General features: G+C 50.1%; 1 protein-coding gene across 1 annotated transcript in view; it reads right to left on the bottom strand.

Moving 5' to 3' along the window:
- LOC120228725 (myosin phosphatase Rho interacting protein) overlaps nt 1-18,654 on the bottom strand; it is a 152,185-nt gene that overhangs the window by 81,639 nt on the left and 51,892 nt on the right. The window lies entirely within an intron of this gene.

The raw sequence follows: 18,654 nt of genomic DNA, 5'->3' as shown, positions 1-18,654 counted from the left end.
TGGCACCTCATTTCCCAGCCTTTCCTGGCTTCCCAATCTAGACTTCCTCTTTCTCCAAGTTTCTATGGTACTTAAAAAAATTTTTTTAAATAAACTTTTATTTCAGGATAGATTTATATTTACAGAAAAGTTATGAAACTAGTATAGAGTTCCCATATACCCTACACCCATTTAACTCAATTATTAACACCTTACACTAGTGTGGTACATTTATTATAAGTAATGAATCAATAGTGATCTATGATTATTAACTAAAGTCCCTACTTTATTCAGATTTTCTTAGCTTATTCTTAACATACCTTTTCTGTTCCAGGATCCCACATTACCTTTACTTGTTATGTCACCGTAGGCTCCTCTTGGCTGTGACAGTTTCTTAAACTTGCCTTATTTGTGATAACCCTGACTGGCCAGATACTTTGTAAATATCTGTCAACTGGAATTTGACATTTGTGTCACGGTTAGGTTGGGGTTAGGGCTTGGGGGAGGGGTCTACAGAGGTAAAGCCCCCTTCGTGTCCTGTCAAGGACACAGGACTTAACTGCTGTTGACGCTGACCTTGCATACCTGGCTGAGGCTGTGTTCGCCGGTCTCTGCACTCTGCGGTCAGGATCTCCCCTCTCAGGAGGGAAGAGCTATGTGTGGCCCCTGCGTGAGGAGCGGGGAGTCAGCTCCACCTCCCTCAGGGGGGTCTCACCACCAAGTTACTTGGAATTCTTCTGCAGGGAGATTTTGTTTCTTCTCCCTCATTTGTTTATTTCTTTATTCAATCATTTATTTGTATAAACTTGTGGATACTCATTTTATACTTGAGGCTATAATCCAATCCTACACTATGTATTTTGTTGCTCAAATTATGTTTTTTTTTTGTAGCTCCAGTCACTGAGGAGGGCTTTTTCAGTTGGCTCCTGTGTCTCTCTGACATATCCCGGCAGTGTGTGCACATGCCCACTCTCAAAGTACTTCCTGGTGCTCCAGGCTCAGCCTGGACATTTCCTGCTCCAGTCCTAGAATCGGCTACGACGGACTTAGACACCAAGACCCAGGTGCTAGGTGTGCGCATTGCTACTGGGGTGTTGCTGCCTCCCGGCCTTCTCCTCTGATGGCAAGGAAATACAGGTGTATGCAACCTATGTCCATCTACCGTATCTATCCGTCTTGCTCTTTCTCTGTCTCTCCTTCTGTATCCCTATGAAACTAAACATACTGATATCTCAGACTCTAATCCAGCATCACATGGATCGTTCTAGCCTCTCCCCTTGTTTGCCTCTAACCACCCACTCCAACAGCGGCCCCACTGTCTGCCATCCATTTACTTAACTGATCCTGGTACACATGCATGTGTTTCAGAACTGTTAACAGTACGTGTGGGGAAGAACCGTATCAATTAGAGCACGGTGCTCATGGGCTGTCTCACTTGCCTTCAGTCTCACACACTTCATTCACTTCCAGAGGTACACACCTCCTTTCTACACCACTGCCTCGAATCTCTCCCAGTGAACTCCCAAGGAAGGCCTGCCAAAGCTCCTGTACGCCCAAGAGCTCAGCAGTGAGCAGGGCAGGTACTAGGTGAATATGTTAGACCTCCTGTGTGAGTTGTTGAGACCTCTCTCCCAGGACGAGTTAGAGAAGGAGGGAAAGGAGAAGACTGGAGAAGGGAGAGAACACACAAAAGGGAAAGGGGTGGGGGGCTAAAGGCGCCCCCTGGCAAAAGCTGCCCTTCAGGCCTGTGGGAGTTGACGTCTCTCAGTGGATCAGGGCAGGTGGGACGGAGCCGCTCTGGAAAGGGGGCGGAGGCTGGCACACAGGCATGCCGGGGGCTGGAGCAACGCAGGCTGGAGCAACGGCGGCCTTATATGGAGATTCCCACATCCCAGCTTCCAGCCTTCAAGTGCTGCCACCCTTCAAATCTGCCTTCACTTGGGAGAAAAGGGGTGCTGCTGTTGCATGCGGTTTGCCTGCTTTCCTACCTAAAGGCCTGCCGGTAGATCTAGGGAAAACAAGCTGCTGTCTGCCACAGCAGGACTGAAAGCCGTTGGGAGCCGGAACACCCACCAAGCCCTGTCTACAGCAGCCTCCCACCCACCCCGTACTGCAGGCTGAGGCAGGGAGAAGAGGCTCTAGGGGACCAGAGCCTCACCAGAGCGCCTAGAAGGAAGGCAAACAGTCGTAAAGCACAAGGTTTTGGAGCTTAAAGAAATGGTTCTCTATTTCTGCTGAATAATGGAATCACCTGGGAAGATTTTTAAATAGAGGTTCCACACCCAGAGGCTCAGATCTAAATTTTCTGGGGTGGGGCCCGGGCATCAGAATTCTTTAAAAAGTCCTTAGTGCTTCGGATGCCCACCGCAGTTGGGACAGCTGCCTCAGGGGGAGACCTTGCTCTGACGCCACAGCTGGGCAGCACGCACGTTCTGTGCTGGGGCCGGCTGGCTGTCTCAGGCGGCCATCCAGCTGGATGAAGTCACTCACAGCTTTTGGCTGGGCCAGAAAGGACCTGATGAAAAAGCAAAGACGGAGAGGGAGAGCAGAGACAAAACACAGCTGTACAGAGCTTGCTGGAAGAGGGTGGAGGCGAGGGCTGGGAGGGTTACAGAGGGAGAGCAGATGCCAGTGGAGAGGTCTCATAAGGTGCCCAGCACCCAACGCTCCGGGTAGCACCCTCAAAAACCCTGCCAGCCTCAATTAGTAAAGAAAATGCAGCCCTCAGGCAACCTGAGGGGAAAGGGTGGGAGGGAGAGGGTAGTCCCCCTGCAGCAACTCTGTAAGAACCTTAGGAAAATGGAAACCATGCCAGGCAACCATACTGCCCGTAAGAGATATGACAGAGGTTGGGGGGGGGGGGGTGGTGACCAGGGCTACAGCATTTCTGTGTGATAACAGGGGCAAAGCCCAAGAAAGCCCTTGCCTCAGGGGAGGTACCCGGATAACCAGCAATTCGGGAAGCAGACTCCTGCCTCCATAGTCCCCTGCCCTGAGCTCTAGGTCAGGCTCCTTTGGGTTCTGCTCAGGGCAGGCGTCTGGCTAGAGCACAGAGTGTGCAGGGGAGCTCACTGCCAACGCCAGCAACATGCCGAACCGCAGAGCGCACAAGCGGTGTACATGTGCGCGTACACACCCCTTCCCACCACCCATGCTGCTCACCCTGAGCAGCAAACAGCCCCGGGACCATCACAGGGCTCAGCTCAACATGACCCACACGAACCAGAAGCCCAAAGGACTTCGAATGGCTGTCTGGGGAGAAACTCTCCGATTTATAAAAGAACCCAAACATGCCAGAGGCAGAGAAACTGGAGCTTGCAACATAGCAGGAAGCACTGGGCTCCCCTAGCTGTCCACCACGTTTTGGAACACAAGGGGAAAAGACGGGAGTCAAAAGAGGCCTCTGGCAAGAGACTCTCAGTGATGACCCGGGCCTGGGGCCTGTGCACTGACCCCACCTGAATACAGACTGGAGCAGAGCCATGGCCCTCCATCCCTTCCCTTCACCCACAGGGACATCAGACTCCAGGTTTCCCATAGGCCTCAGGACAAAGGGCAGAGGAGGCCTGTTCTGTGGTCAAACCCAGGCATCTACTGGCGAAAAGAGCAGTGGACTCAGGGTGCACTTGTTGAAGTCTAGAGAAAGAAACCGGCCCAGGACTGAGTGCCCTGAAATCCCTCTAAGGACAAGCTCTGTGCCCAAATATGGTGGAATCAGGAGCAATCTGAACAGGGCACCCCCCTGCCTGGGTTTCCTTGTCCCTGGAAGGACACCCTCTTCTTCCCAGACCCACGTACTTCTCCTTAATTCCCAGAGAAATCCCACAAGCACCAGCACCCTCCCTCTTGGGGTAGGAAGCCTGGAGCACATAACCTGACACCCTTCTGGTTAAAAGGCAGGAGAAGCAGGAGCAAAGAAGTACGCAATGTGTGGAAGATGAAAGCCTTCACAGAGAAGGGGGCTGGACGTCGAGTTTCTCTACAGCTTATTCTCTGCTTCCAAAGATGACACCGCCGCAGTGAAAGGATTCAGGAAGATGGGAGATCCTCTGTAAGCATTACAGGAAGGCCCACATTTGACAGAGAAGTCCTAATCTTGGATGCTCTCTCATTTCTTTCCTACTGGCACTTCCCAACCAGTTTCTCAGAAATTCCCACCTCCTGGGGCTCTGCACTGATACGGTGATATCTTAAGATCCATCTTTATAATTTGCCACTCCAACATGTTCTAAGGTTGAGAAAACTTACAGATTGGTCAGTTACAGAGTTAGGTACACATGGGTCTTTTTCTCCACGATGCTCATCAACCTAGCCTCTGAGATAAACCAAGGTCTTGCACGTGACAGGCTGACCTGCCTCCCCATGAACCAGCTCTACACCCTCAACCTCTCCAACTGGCCTGGGCAGAGCCATTTGCGGGTCAGAGGTACTGCGACACGCAGGAGGACACAACTCTGAAGCAACATAACCCCATGGTGGGCCATGTCTGGGCCCTGGGAGAGGGGTCTCCAGAAGTGTCCTTGGAGAAACAGCCTCTCTCTCAGGAGCAGCCACACTGCAACTCTTTTAAGCCCACAGGCTTTCTCACAGCAGGCTCTGTGCATTCTCGTTGCCATCTCCCACCATCAAGTCTCCTGGACGGAGGCACTTCTGCAAGGTGACCACAAAGGGCCAAGATGCACAAGTGCCTAGAAACTACCACAGGCTTGTTGGGAAAGATCCACAGTGTGGGAATCAAATTTCCTTTCAGTCATCAACCATTCAACAGACTAATAAATACTGAGTGCCTCTGCTGTGTCAGCAGGGTTGAAGGGACACAGTGGCCCAGGATGACACCCCACAGACGTTTACTCTGGGCGAGCTCCCGAAACTCACCTGGACATGCTGCCCTTCCTGATCCGGTGCTGGCTATGCAGGGATGCCTGGTTTGTGAAAATTCATCAAGCTGTACCCTTATGATGTGTATGCTTCTCTGTTATGTATGGATTACCTCAATGGAAGGTTTTTTAAAAGCCTCCCTTTGGGGGGAAGACGGTCTAAATGGTGCAGGAAAAGACTGAAGTGTATGAAAAAGGCCCTGCCCAGGTCACAGGGCACCGCCGCTTCCAAAGAGCTGCACGGCTTCCAGAGGAGCAGCCCCTGGCTAGCAGCCTCTCCACCTCACAGCACACCAGGCGGGCAGAAGCAACCTCTCTTGTGCCAGGGCCTCCGACAGAACTGCCACCACCACGGAGCCGGCGGGAACAGGTAGGTGCCTTGGAGGCACAGTCTGCCGTGTGGCCCTGGAGACGTGCCTTCTGGTCCTGAGGGCCCCAGGTGGCCAGAGCAGTCCTGCCCGGTGAGAGCAGCGTGGGCTGGAAAGGTTCCCACGCAGGCTCAAAGGCAACCCTGCCGAAAGACATCCACCACAGACAGTGATGGGCGACCACGGGACTCAGCACATGGCTGACCAGGGAGGGGAAGCAGAGGCCACTGGTGAGCTGGCCTGGAGCCTGTGGGTGGAACAGCCCAATGGCACTGTTGTGCCCTAGCTCTGCTCTCTACCATGAGGGCAGGCGACCCTGCCTGGGGCACAGAAGACAGCACTTCCCGACACTGGGGGGAAATGATGCCCGTCTCAGGTTACGCTGAATGAGATTAGTGTCCACCTGAGGATGAACAACAAAAGTCTATTTCTAGGCTTTTGTGTGAGGCTTATGTAACCCTACAGTGGGGAAACCATGATACAAGATGAAATGCAGGAAAACACAAAACACACGTGGTGGCCATTTGGGACTGTCCCAAAGATGTACTTGAAAGCAGCAAGGCCTCTCTCAGCCACCCGATGCCAACCACTCCCCAAACCAGTAAGAATCCCAGGAGAGCACACTTCTCTCAAGACAGAAAACCTTACTAATTAAGTGCCCTAGAACAGACTGTCTCAGGGAAATAACAGAACGAGGGCCTAAGAACAGAGCTGGTGGCCCAGTGTGCTGGGCATCAAGTTCTCTTCTGGGGGAAAGATGGAAAGCAAGAGGGGAGGGGCGGCTCCCTGGAGCAAGTTGGCTGGCCCGGCAAGAGCCTGCTCACTGAGCCCTGGGGGGTGACCTGGTGGGGGCAGGGGGGTGGTGGGGGAGGAGGCTCAGAGGAGACACAGCTGAAAGAAAACAATTGGGCCTCTGTTCCTGTGATACTGTGCCAACAGCCAGGGGAGGAAGGTGATGGGGACAAAGGAAGGATGGAGAAGTAGTTCTGCCTTAGTGGTTCCCACCGGAGCTGACTACAGCCTTGGACTGTTTAGCAGGAAGGAATGATGAAAGATACAACTGCCCAAAGGACAGAGAACAACTTGTGCCCATCCTTCATGGGACATCTCTACTGGCGACACAGAAGTAACTATCAGGAAAGGGAAAATAAGTTCTGGTAATTCACCATCAACTAGCTTATACAGCCAGAGGCTCAGGGCAGCAAACCCCACAGACGTGTGGCCCAGGCAGGATCATACCTGGTGTATTTCACCACGCACGTCCAGAAAACCGCTGCTAACTTGCCAAGAAATGTCAGGCACTGGGTGAGATCGTCCTTCAAATGGCGGCTTAGCAGTGTGACTTCAGGCAAGTGTACTTAAGCTCTCTACGTCTCAGTTTTTCTCATCTACCACATGGAGGTAAAAACTGCTTAATTTATAAAGGCTGTTGCAAGGGTTAAACGAGCTAACATGTATGGAGCGATTAGAACAACGTGAGACGTGTTGAATATCTGACAATGGGGGCACCTGGGTGGTTCATTCAGATGAGCATCCGACTCTTGATTTCAGCTCAGGTCATGATCCCAGGGTTGTGGGATCAAGCCCCACGCTGGGCTTGGGATTCTCTCTCTTTCTCTCTGTCCCTCCCCTGCTCTCCTTCTCTAAAAAGAAAAAGGAAAAAAAAAAGTTTATTTGAAGACTATGTGACAAATAAAATACACATCCTTCATTATCATCCCAAAATGTACTCAGGAGAAAACACATTCAGAGAGGTTAAAAACTGGCTCAGCCTTCAAGGAAATGCAAATCCAAACCACAATGAGATAGCACTTCATCCCTACTGGGCTGAGTATAAGGAAAAGATGCACAATGGTGTTGGGGAAGGCATGGAGAAATCAGACCCTTCACACATTGCTGGTCAGAACGTAAAACGGTGCAGCCACTGTGGAAAACAGTCTGGCAGTTCCTCAAACTGATGGTAACACGGGGTTACCATCTGACCCCACAATTCCATTCCCAGATAAATGTCCACAAAAACTGCAAACACAAATGCCCTCAACAGAAAGTGTAACTGGGTGTTCACGGCAGCATTATTCGCAACAGCCAGAAAGTGAAAACAAGCCAGGCGTCCACCACCAGACGAACAGACACACAAAACGTGGTATAGCCGGCTCATGGAATATGATTAAGCCTTAAAAAGGAATGAAATTCTGATATAAACAACAACACAGGAAAACCCTGAATACACTGTGCTAGTGAAAGAAGCAGACAAAGAAGGCCACATACTGTAGGATTCTACTTCTACAGAATGTCCACACAGCAGAAAGCTGCCTAGAGCCGGGGGTGTTGCAGGAAAATGGGGAGTGACTGCTGATGGGTGCACACTTTCTCTTTAAATGATGAAAATATTCTGGAATTGGCTGTGTTGATGGTTGCACAACTCTGTCAATACACCAAAACCCACTGAATCGTTTGCTTTAAATGCATGAAATACACGGTCTATGACTGATAGCTCAATAAAACAGTGACCAAATAGAAGGTGCTTTTACTGGAAGTTACACAATCAGCAAGCTGCTGTGCAGGGGCCTGGAGGTGGACGTCTCTGCTCACCAGCCCCTCTGTGGCTGCCCAAGGGCCTCCTTCCTGTGCTCTGGGCATGCTGGCCTCCACTTCTCTCATATCTCCGAGTATCAGAATTTATGAGAATTCATGCAGCCATGCCAAAGAGAAACTAAAATAATGTTGTTTGTCACAGGGAGACTGTATAACCACCACACCTGCCATCCTGACCACACCTCGTCCATCTAAGTGCGTTACTATTCCTGAGGTTTCAGCAGGCCACTCCCCATAAGTGGGGCCTTAGACGGGGTCCTCTCTGTAGAAGTACAACCAGGTTCTCTTCTGGGACAAGGGGGTCAGGAGAAGAGAAGGTGTAAGAATCACACGTACATACACACACCCCACCCAGCTAAACCCAGAAGGTCCAGGATGTGGATCGCAGGGGCAGAAAGGGGTCTCCAACTTGTCCTCCCCCCTCCCCCTGCCCAAATGACCCTGAGGCTCCTCCTGGCAGGTCAGTACGTTTGCTCTGCTCCACGGATCTGGAAGCTCCTACCTCTCTTGAGGACTGGCCGTGCTCTCAGGGTCCAATTCACACCTGTCCCCCACCCCCCGGAACCCCACCAGCTGCCTCCAGCTCTCCTCCCTGCCCCTCACCTAGTATCCATGCATGGGCACAGCATTTCCATCCTCAGGTGTCCATGCGAGGCCTAGAGCACCCGGTTGGGAAGAAGGGCGCCTCCAATCTCCTAGCACACTAGCAGAAACACAGTAGGTGCTCAGACATCACCACATGAAGGAACAGGTGAGGAAATGGCAAGGTGCCTCCTTTCTGCCAGAAAAGTTAAGGCCCTGAGTATTCAGCTAATGGGTCTAATTAGAGAGTGGGAGAGGGGTCAGGGCAGTCATCAAAAAACAAGGTACCAAATAGAATGGCCAGAGAGAGTCATTTCTAGTAACGGCCCCTCAGAACAGAGTCAGAGGGCGAATACGCCCAAGCCAGTATGCTAGGTCTACTGGCCCACAGGCATCAACTGACATGTGTTCCTGTTTCCTCAGCCTTCCAAAATACTCTGGCACAAGAAGTGGCAGGTCCTTATAACCATGACAGAACATATGCACCTCAGCATGCCCCACAAGGAAGCTGTGCTGGGTCACAGAGTTCTTTTCATATTTACTCCTCACAAAAACCATCAAAAGTAGGTAGGATCCCTGCATCAGAGTGGAGAGGCGGCGGCTCAGAACCCCGAGGAGCTGAGAGGGCTGCGCGAGTTAGGAAGGAATCGAATGGGGGGGGTGCCCCCAGCCTGCTTGAGAACCCCGTGCCCGCACAGCGCCAGCCGACGGACAAGACTGTGTGGCAAGCAATCAGCATCGGTTACATGGGCAGAACTGGCAGAGGGCTGCATCTCGCCGCCACTGGAGTCCTCCTTGCCCTAAACGGTCCTCCCAACCACACAGGTCCAGCACCCCTCCCCAGCACCACACATGCTCCCCTCTGAAGCTAATTAAACTCCTAGGTTAATTTCAGTCCCAGGGTTTCTAAATTTGGGGTGAGCTGAGATGCCACAGTCATTTACTAGATGACTTCAATCATCTCTGCAGATGGTGTTGGGGCAGCAGGATGAGACCCCTCCCTCCAGCTGTGAATGTATTCTACAAACTAACCCCGTAGCTGCTAAGCTCCTAAAATGTCCCTACTGTCTGGGGAAAAGTTCAATGCCGATTGTTCCCAAGAAAACACCCTACCTCATATTCTAGGAGATGCTCTGTTGCTAAAAAGGAACAAAGAAGCTTTACTGAAGGATGTGATTATTCCAGCTTAAAATAAAACGAGGGCATCAGAAGTCAGGGAAATCGTGTGCAAAGGGCCATTGTCTGAGGCAGGATGTAAGGAGAGCATATTTGAAACCAATCTGTTTTCCTGCAGAGAATTATGCTTCCATCTTTTTCAATACTCTTTTCACTCCCGTGATGTCCTGATATAGCAGATAAGAGAGGGGAGACGCTCGTTCACCACGAGGGATCCTATCAGGAAGGAACCAGTATCAATGCTGACAGCCTACTGGAAAGTACTTACGAGACAACAGGGGCCATGGGAGGGGCAGGGTTTCTACAGCAAGAGCCTCTGTCTCCAGCAAAAACAGATTTGCTCCGGTTGGGGCATGAACTTCAACTTTCTCCATGTAAAAAGAAAAGGCCAGACAGAGGATCAAAGCACAAGGTGAGCTGGTTCAACTCCACAAGGCCTCCAATCAGGCAGTTTACTAAAAATAGAGGCCACCACTTCTAAAACAGCTAAGGTGGCTGGATACCAGCAAAGCCACCACTGCCCTAGGGTCAGACAGACGTCCCGTCCGAGCTTCCATCCAGCACTGGAGACAGTGAACACAGGGCTCCAGAGCTGGCTGGGCCGAGGGCAGGGTGGGACAGGGACCGGGTGACCGGTTCCTCTGTATAGGATGCTGATTGGACCACAGGAGGAAACAAGCGAGGCCCTGTAGCTCTGTACCAATATTTTTTTACTCTAGATTTTCACCAAAGCAGGAAGTGGAAGTAACTCAGTCCGCAGCTGCCTGGAGTGACCAGGCCTTCTGACTCTCAATCCAGTATTCGCTTTGGCACGTCACCCTGCCTGAGCGAGACCAGACCTCAGGGAGTGGAGGCACCAGACTGAACACCTATGGGCAGGGAAGTGGAGAGGGAAAGCCTCGCAGAAAGAACTGAACAGGACAGGCTGTACCTTGTCGGGCACACACGGGTTTTTCCGACCCGTGGGCGTCTGTGCACATGGTATGGACACGCGCTGCTTCAAGTGAGTTCCACACATGCTTTCGGCTCTAGGGGCACAAGCCAGACAGTGGTTAAGTGAGGGCACAGAAGGGTATAGGTTTTGGTGGGATAAAAGCAGGAGGAATAGCATCCAACTACTTTTCCAGAGGGAAGCCCAGAACAAAGGGCATGGGGCAGCTGCCTCTACACAGCCCAAACAACCCTCGAGAAGCTTCTCGCAGAGACCTGGACATGCCAGAGTTCTCTGGGAATAGGTGCCCACTAGCTGGGTTGGGAATGCAAAACACAGGGAGGGCGGGTGTGCCAGCAGCACATGCCACCCTGGCCACAGAGGGGTGCACATCTGGCCACCTAACACTCGTCCTGTGGACCCCTCAAGACCCCACGATGAAAGCTGTCACCAGGGCATGAGATAATGCCAACCAATAGCAAATAATATGCACAAAGTCCTTGCTAATTGTCAATGCTCTTAAAAAATTTCTTTAAAAAGGAAAAACATGTATTTAGAAACCTAGGTATAATATTACCAAAATGTTAACCTCGGCTTCTCAACCAGCAGACATTCATGGGTCTGAGAGCAGAAAGGGCTTCCCTTCAGGGTGAAGCCTGCCTCTGAGGGCCAGGACGAGGAGAGCAGGACACAGTCGCCAGTGTCCCTTCCCTCTCCTCAGTGCCCCAGATGAATTCCCCAGTGAAACAGGAGGCTGGGAGGCAAGACGAGGAAATGCAGCCCCCCCGAGTTTGCATTTAGTGTCTACAACCCTAAAAAGCTGTTATTATTCTCCCCATTCCACAGACGAGAAAATCCCCATTTAGGAAGGTTATAAAAAGCATTCATGGTCAGCTAGCAGGTGGTAGAGCTGGAATTTAAACCCACACACAGCAAACCATATTATTTTCTGACAAATTGCTGGAGAAGAGATTACTTCAATTTAGTGTCGTTTGTATACATCCCACAGGGGGGCGCAGGGAGCCTGAATGGCGGGTCGGCTGGGCTGTCTTCCCCGGAATGATGTGCATGCTGCACCCCCCCGCCCCCCCTGGGGCAGACGTCCCTGGGGTGCTCACGAGGGGCGGCACGGCGCTCTGGAACACCTGCAGCTCAGTCAGAGTCCCTGGGTGATGGAGACCTGTCGCTTTCAGGTTCACTTTTCACCACTGTAAACCTGTGTCCTGTGTCCATCTGTGTCACCCTCTGCCCGCAACAGCTGCAGTGGGGAGACAGAGCCTGGCCAGAGTCACTGAAGGCCTTCTGTTATGGACGGAATGTCTGTGTCTCCCCTCCCTTCCAAATTCCTGTGTTGAAACCTTACTGACTGCCCAACAGGATGGTAGTAGGAGGTGGGGCCTTTGGAAAGTGATGAGGTCATGAGGGTGGGACCCTTAGGAATGGGGTTCGTGGCTTCTAAGTGTCAGAAGACAGCCTGTGTCCTCTCTCTGCTCTCTGCCCGGTGAGGACACGCCTGGAAGCCAGCCATGTGTGATGTGGAAGAGGCCTCACCAGACCCTGGTCGTGTGGCTCCCACTCTTGGGCTCTCAGCCTCTGGAACTGTAGAAATAAACTACATGGTTGTGTGAGCCTTTCAGTCTGTAGTACTTGTTACAATAGCCAGGACAGCCTCCTCCAGCTCAGGACAGCCCCCAGGAGTCGGCCCCCCACCCAGCACCCCCGAGGTGGGATGCCGCCCTCTGTGCACTGCCCATGTGACAAGCTGACATCACAGTGGTGATGCCTGGAAGGATTTCTCCTCGGGGAATAACACTAAGCAAGTATACCTAAAAGCACCTATCATTATTTAAACCCCAAAACGTTCACAGCAGAGGATTTTTCTGGGTATCGGTTTACCTTTTCATCTTTGTGCTTTCCTATTTTTACAAACTTTATACAATGAATATGTTGATTTTGTATTTGGGAAAAACAGCTGTAACAGCAAACAGGTTTTGTAGCATTTGCTCTCTTGCATATGACCAATCCCCATGGTTCAAGATCCAAATCCATTCTTTATGTATTTTTAATTGTCTATGTTTTAGTTTAAATTTAGTTTAAACTAAATTTAATTTAGTTTTAAATTTAATTTTATTTGGTTTAAATTTATTTAGTTTAAATTTTTTTAAATGTTTGTTTATTTTTGAGAAAGAGAGAAAGACAGAGCACAGGCTGGGGAGAGGTAGAGAGAGGGAGACAGAATCCAAAGCAGGCTCCAGGCTCTGAGCGGTCAGCACAGAGCCCGACGTGGGGCTCAAACTCATAAACTGCAAAATCATGACCTGAGCTCAAGTGGGGACACTTAACCGACTGACTCACCCAGGCACCCCTAACTGTCTATATTTTAGCCATAGATATCCTTCACTTTAAGAAATCTGAATGGGAAAGTTCAGTTAAAAGAAAAGTAAATGAAGGGATGACTTTTCACAATAGGATATGGCCACCTGTGAGTGCACTGAGGTGTGACTCAGTTATACTTGGGAGTTCCCTGATAGAGCCAGTGAGGGTGCAGTACTGGGTGGCTGCTTAGAAAGAAGGGGTCTGGTAAGGGAGAGAGAGGAAGGAGGAGGAGAGCTGAGAAGTAAATGGCTTTCAGCTGGCTCCCCGTTTACAAGGCTTGTGCCTTGACATGGCTATTTTTGGGTTTCTGGGGGCGGGGGGAATTCTTCCCACAACTGCCTAGCTTGGCAGCTCCCTTGCCCTAGCTCCCCCTCCCTGACCCTCCCCCCCACCCAGTCCCTCCAGGATGAAGGAAGCAGACCCTTGAGTATTCCTCTGCTCCCAGCCACCCTCTTACCCACCCCCCACCCCATGCTCTTAAGAGTTTCTAGGCCTCACCCACTTGCCTGTCTCTATACAGAGCTGGGAAAATGTGGAAATAAATAAAGCCTCAATTAGGCAGGCATCCAAGGTTTGGGGGGTGGAGGGGGGTGGGGCAGGGGGAGGGGTCTGAGGCTCTGTCCCAATCCAGGAATGCCTGAGAAAGCTCTGGGAGCCTCAGGCAGCCTCTGAGGTTGGAAGCTTCCCACAGACTCCTTTTGGGTCTGCGCTGACCAGGCGGGGCCGGGGCCTGGGAGCCCAGCCTCATCCCCACCCCGAGGCTCACATCTTGCTGCCCGCCTCCCACAGGAGGGCCTGGCTTCCTTTGGCCACCCCACACACAGGAGGAAGGGAGGGGTCCTCACTCACACCCCTTCTTTCTTCCTCTTCGATTCCCTTCCCAGAGCAGGAGGCAGGACCCTCAGAGTGTGGACCTGGACCCAGGCATGGTGGCAGCTCTCCAGACCGAACAAAGGCAGTTTTCCCCTTTTAACTGTGGAAACTCAGCATTTCTTATTTATTCCTTTCTGAGCCTGGAAAGAGCGATGAGAGGGAGATCTTATTTCTCCCCCCAAGTTGAGGGGTGGGGAGAGAGAAGCAGATTCTGTAGGGACAAGACTGGGCGGGGAGAGGCTCACAGATATTTTTAGAGACATGGGAATTAAGCAAGCCCCTTCTGGGGCCGGAAATGGTTTTGTTTCCATCCCAAATCTGAAAGACAAATAGGTGGTGGAGAGTAAGGGGTCTGGAGGAGGCAGAGTGTGGCAGGGGCAGCATCGGACTCATGGGGGAAAAGGAGAAATCAGCTGAGGACTGAGAGCCCCACAGGCCACTTCACTCTCGGTGCTGCTGTCTGTCTGCTTCCGCATTTATAACTGCTGGGCAGATGCCACCACTCCACAGCAGCCAGGGCCACACTGAGTGAGAGTGGGTGCTAGCCGGGTCGCTGGCAAGGGCAGCCTTCACCTGCCTGCTCTTGGCCCCTAGCTCTTAGAAGTACAGGGAGGTGGGGGAGGAGGGGGGCATGCTGAGAATGTCAATCCCCAAGCTCCCTTTGCTGTCAGTTCTGGTTTGACAGTGGAAAAATAAAATGGGATCTAAAATAAGATTTTTCTTTTTTACTTATATTATTATTATTATATTTTAAGGAGGTGACACGCCCAGCATGGAGTCCAACATTGGGCTTGAACTCACGACCCTGAGATCTAGACCAGAGCTGAGATCAAGAGTTGGACACTTAACCGACTGAGCCACCCAGATGCCCCTAAATTAAGATGTTTCAATTATCTGCAGGCTTCCAGTGAGTCAGACTAACTCAGTAGTTTAAGACCACAAATAGGATCCTAAGAGTCTGTGTGCTGCCTCACTCAAAAAGCATAGCCCTACCACCTCAGGACGGCCATACAAAATCTGGGGGTAGGACACGGAGAAAAGGGAAATGCGGAAGAAAGTGAGCAACTGGAACACCCCCCTAGAGCTGAGGAAACGCAGAATTTCTGCAGTGTGGTCCAGCCTGCGCCCGGTTATTCCACCTGGGAATGTTTCCTGATGTGTTACACTGAATAAAGAAAAGGGGGAAAAAACCAGGAAACAACCTGAAAGTCCACAAACAAAGAATAGGAATCAAGTAGAGCCAACTGACAGAATAGTATATGTATTAAAGACTGTGCTTCAAAGCAGAAGTATATAACTACACACTCTTAAGAGGATCTGCAAACCAGGATATTAACAAATTCTTTATCTCTGGGTAGTAAGACTTAACGGGCAATTTTGTTTCTGCATGCTTTTCTGTGTTTCCCAAATTTTTCACCATGACCATATTTCATTTCTGGCATTTGGGGGGAAATCACTTTTGTTTTTGGCCCCACCTTCTACCACTTTCTGTGTGCTCTGACCAATCCAGCCTTCTGTACCCATCATTCCCTCCACCTAGACACACCTCACGTCCACCTCCAGATTATTCCTAACGTGCTCTTTTCCAAGGACTTCCAGAGCTTGCCAGAATGGCTCCTGCGCCTAGCCAGGGCATGTGTGTCTCTCTGTCTCTCTTAGTACGTATGTTCACCATGATGGCGGACTCTCTCCTTTTCCTGACTATAGACTATGAGCTTCTGGAGGGCAGGGATGCTTCTTCACCTTTATTTTTTCCAACTTCCAGCCTGTCCATGGCACCCGACACACAAGCAACAGGTCAAAATAAATTCGCCCTCTCTCCTGGTTTCCAAAGGTCCCAGTGAGGGACTCATCAGGAAAACACTGGGTGTAGGGCAAAGGAAAATTCAGCAGTGCTACATAGCCTTGGGATAAGGACAGGCCTGAGCCCCTGATCTCCCTGATGGTATTTCTCAAGGCAGCCAGGGTATCAGTTGCAGAACCGCCTTGTCTGCGACAAGGGTCTTATTGTTGGTGCAAGTAGGTGACTGGGCCTGATCAGTAAAGGGCCTTATTCGTCAGAAGGAGATTAGATAAACTGTCTCCCTCTAACTTTTCTAGAACAGCAATCGTCATTAACCCTTGGGTTTCCAACCAAAATAATTTGGAATTTCAACTATTTATGCGTATTTCTTCCTCATAAAAGGTGTTGAAGAGGGGCGCCTGGGTGGCTTAGTCGGTTAAGCGTCCGGCTTTCGCTCAGGTCATGATCTCGCGGTTCGTGGGTTCGAGCCCCGTGTCGGGCTCTGTGCTGACTGCCAGCTGTTTCAGTCTGTGACTCCCTCTCTCTCTGACCCTCCCCTGCTCACGCTGTCTCTCTCTCTCTCTCCCAGAAATAAATAAAAATATTAAAAAAAAAAAAAAGATGTTGAAGCAAATTACAGACAGTACATTCAATTCAGGAGACATATGCACGTACACCCCCTGCCAGGCATGTGTGCATTCACTCTCACACAGACACACACACACACGCATACGCACGCACGCCAAGTACATACAAAGGGCCATACAGACCCAGAGCCACAACAGGACCCACACAGGACAAAACAAGGAGAGAGAACAGAGAAACAGAGGGGTGGGGAAGGCAGGAGTGACTTGCCAACAGGGGAAAGCAGCACACACCCTCTGTCTTCCTGAAATGCGTGAGAGGGGCCTCCAGTTAAACATGGCCAACTGAACATAGCAGTGCGCTCACATTCCTGTTAAAAATCTAATAAAAATGGCCACAAAGGAATCTGTAAAAGGTATAAACTCCCAAAGACTAAATACTAGAGAAGAGACAGCAACAGATGTGGGATATTAAGTGTTGGAACGCAGGAAGTGGCTACACGCACAGAGAGGGACTCGGTAGAGCAGAGGACGCTTCTGGCCATCACTGTCCTGGGACACCAGCAAGCTCAGGGTCTGGAGACCCCAGGCATCTGTGACCAAGGAGGTGAGGCTAAGAGCAGGAGGAGAGGTCAGAGCCTGTGTGAGAAGCAGTCAGAGCCGGAGGCCTGTTCCCATCAGCAGTAACCAGAGGGTACTCTCCAGAAAGGCTCTGGACCTAGGGTAGCAGGTATCACTGTGGGGGGAGGACGGGTGGAAGATTCCTGAAAAGTTGGGATCCCTCAACTCAAAGTCCTTCTGCTGCCCACAGGTCTTCCTAGCCTGGAGATGAGGATTGTACCTGGGGAAACCGAAGAGCCCATGAGAAAGGCCTCCTAGAACTGGCATTGTCTGTAGACTGAGAAGAGAGGATTTATATTTGGGGACATTTGAGGGTTCCCCTGAAGTCACCAGTTTCCTGCCTGACTGTCTCTCTAAGGCACGGCCAACCAGTACATAAACCTGCATATGTACAGTCTTATTCTTAAATACAATGCACAGCCAAGGGTGACTACTCATTGAGAGAGGCCAAGGCCAAGGCCAAAATAGGGACAGAAAGGGAACCAAGAAGAGAGAGTCAGATCAGATACAGAATTTCAAAATAGCAAATTATGAAATTATTGCATCCATGAAACATGAATAAGATGCTATAAAAGGGACACAAAATGAGCCCCAAGAAACTAAAAATATGGTAACTGACATAAGAATCCAAATGAAAGTAAGAAAACGGGATAGCTGGAATAAGAAACAAAAGGGTTGGGATGCCTGGGTGGCTTAGTCGGTTAAGCGTCCGACTTTTGCTTAGGTCATGATCTCGCGGTTCGTGGGTTCCAGCCCTGTGTCGGGCTCTGTGCTGACTGCCAGCTCAGAGCCTGGAGCCTGTTTCAGAGTCTGGGACTCTCTCTCTCTCTGACCCTCCCCTGCTCACGCTGTCTCTCTCTCTCTCTCCTAGAAATAAATAAAACATTAAAAAATTAAAAAAAAAAAAAAGGGGGTTTAAGGCAAGGTTAATGGAATCTCAGGCATGACAAAGCAATGTAAGAAGAGAGTAAAACTTGAGACTCTGTCCAAAAGAACAGACAGCCACATAACAGGAGTTCTAGAGGCAAAGAGACCAAGAGAAATGAAGCAAAGGAGACCACCAGAGGAAAAAAATACAAAACATCTTCTGGACCTGAAAGAAAGAACTTTCCATGTTGAAAGGTACACAGGCTTCTAGTTCAATGAAAGAAAATAGACCCACACCAAAGTATATCTTCATGTAATTTTAGAACTCAAGAGATAACAACAAGAAACTCCTCAAGGTTTTCAGAGAAAAAATTCCTCCATTTACAAAGAATCAGGAATCAAATCCTTTGTATATGAGCTTCTCAACAGCGATGCTAAAAGTTAAAGACAAAGAACAGTGCCTTCAAAATTCCAAGAGAGGATTATTTCCAGCTTAACAGTCTATAGCCAGTCCAGCTACCAATCAAGAGTGTGGGCACGAAAGGTATTTTCAGACATGCAGGGTCTCAAAACTCAAGAGGCTTCACCAAACACAGAATTAAGCAAAAGAGAATGATTGAAGAAACTTAGGAGCAGGAAGAAGGGAATTCCCAGGATGCTAGAAGGCAAGTCCCAGGTCACGAGCTATGTAGCAGCCCTGGAGAAGAGCCAGGCCAAAATGGAACAAGAGGGTAGATGGCTCCAGGCAAGATGTTACCAGCACAAAGAAAAAGAAAAAGAGAAAGAAAAAGAGAAAGAAAAAGAAAAAGAAAAAGAGGAGAACCATAGCAGTAGGTACTTGCCCACACCACGAAGAGTTTTATAGTTCTGCTGGGAAGTTTAGGGTTCAACTAAGATTATACAATCAAATGAAGGGAGGTGGCAATTATTAACTGTGAGAGAAGCCTAATATAAGGAAATAAGTATAATCATGGTTTACTACATGGCTTGAATGTGCACACTTTTTACATTCCCTAACAGTTTAAACAATACTGATGTAACC

The sequence above is a fragment of the Hyaena hyaena genome, unplaced genomic scaffold, assembly GCF_003009895.1.
Source record: "Hyaena hyaena isolate Hyena2069 unplaced genomic scaffold, ASM300989v1 scaffold_27, whole genome shotgun sequence".
Taxonomy (NCBI): Eukaryota; Metazoa; Chordata; class Mammalia; order Carnivora; family Hyaenidae; genus Hyaena; species Hyaena hyaena.
The sequence above is the reverse complement of the archived record's forward strand: the minus strand, read 5'-3'. Positions and strand labels throughout refer to the sequence as shown.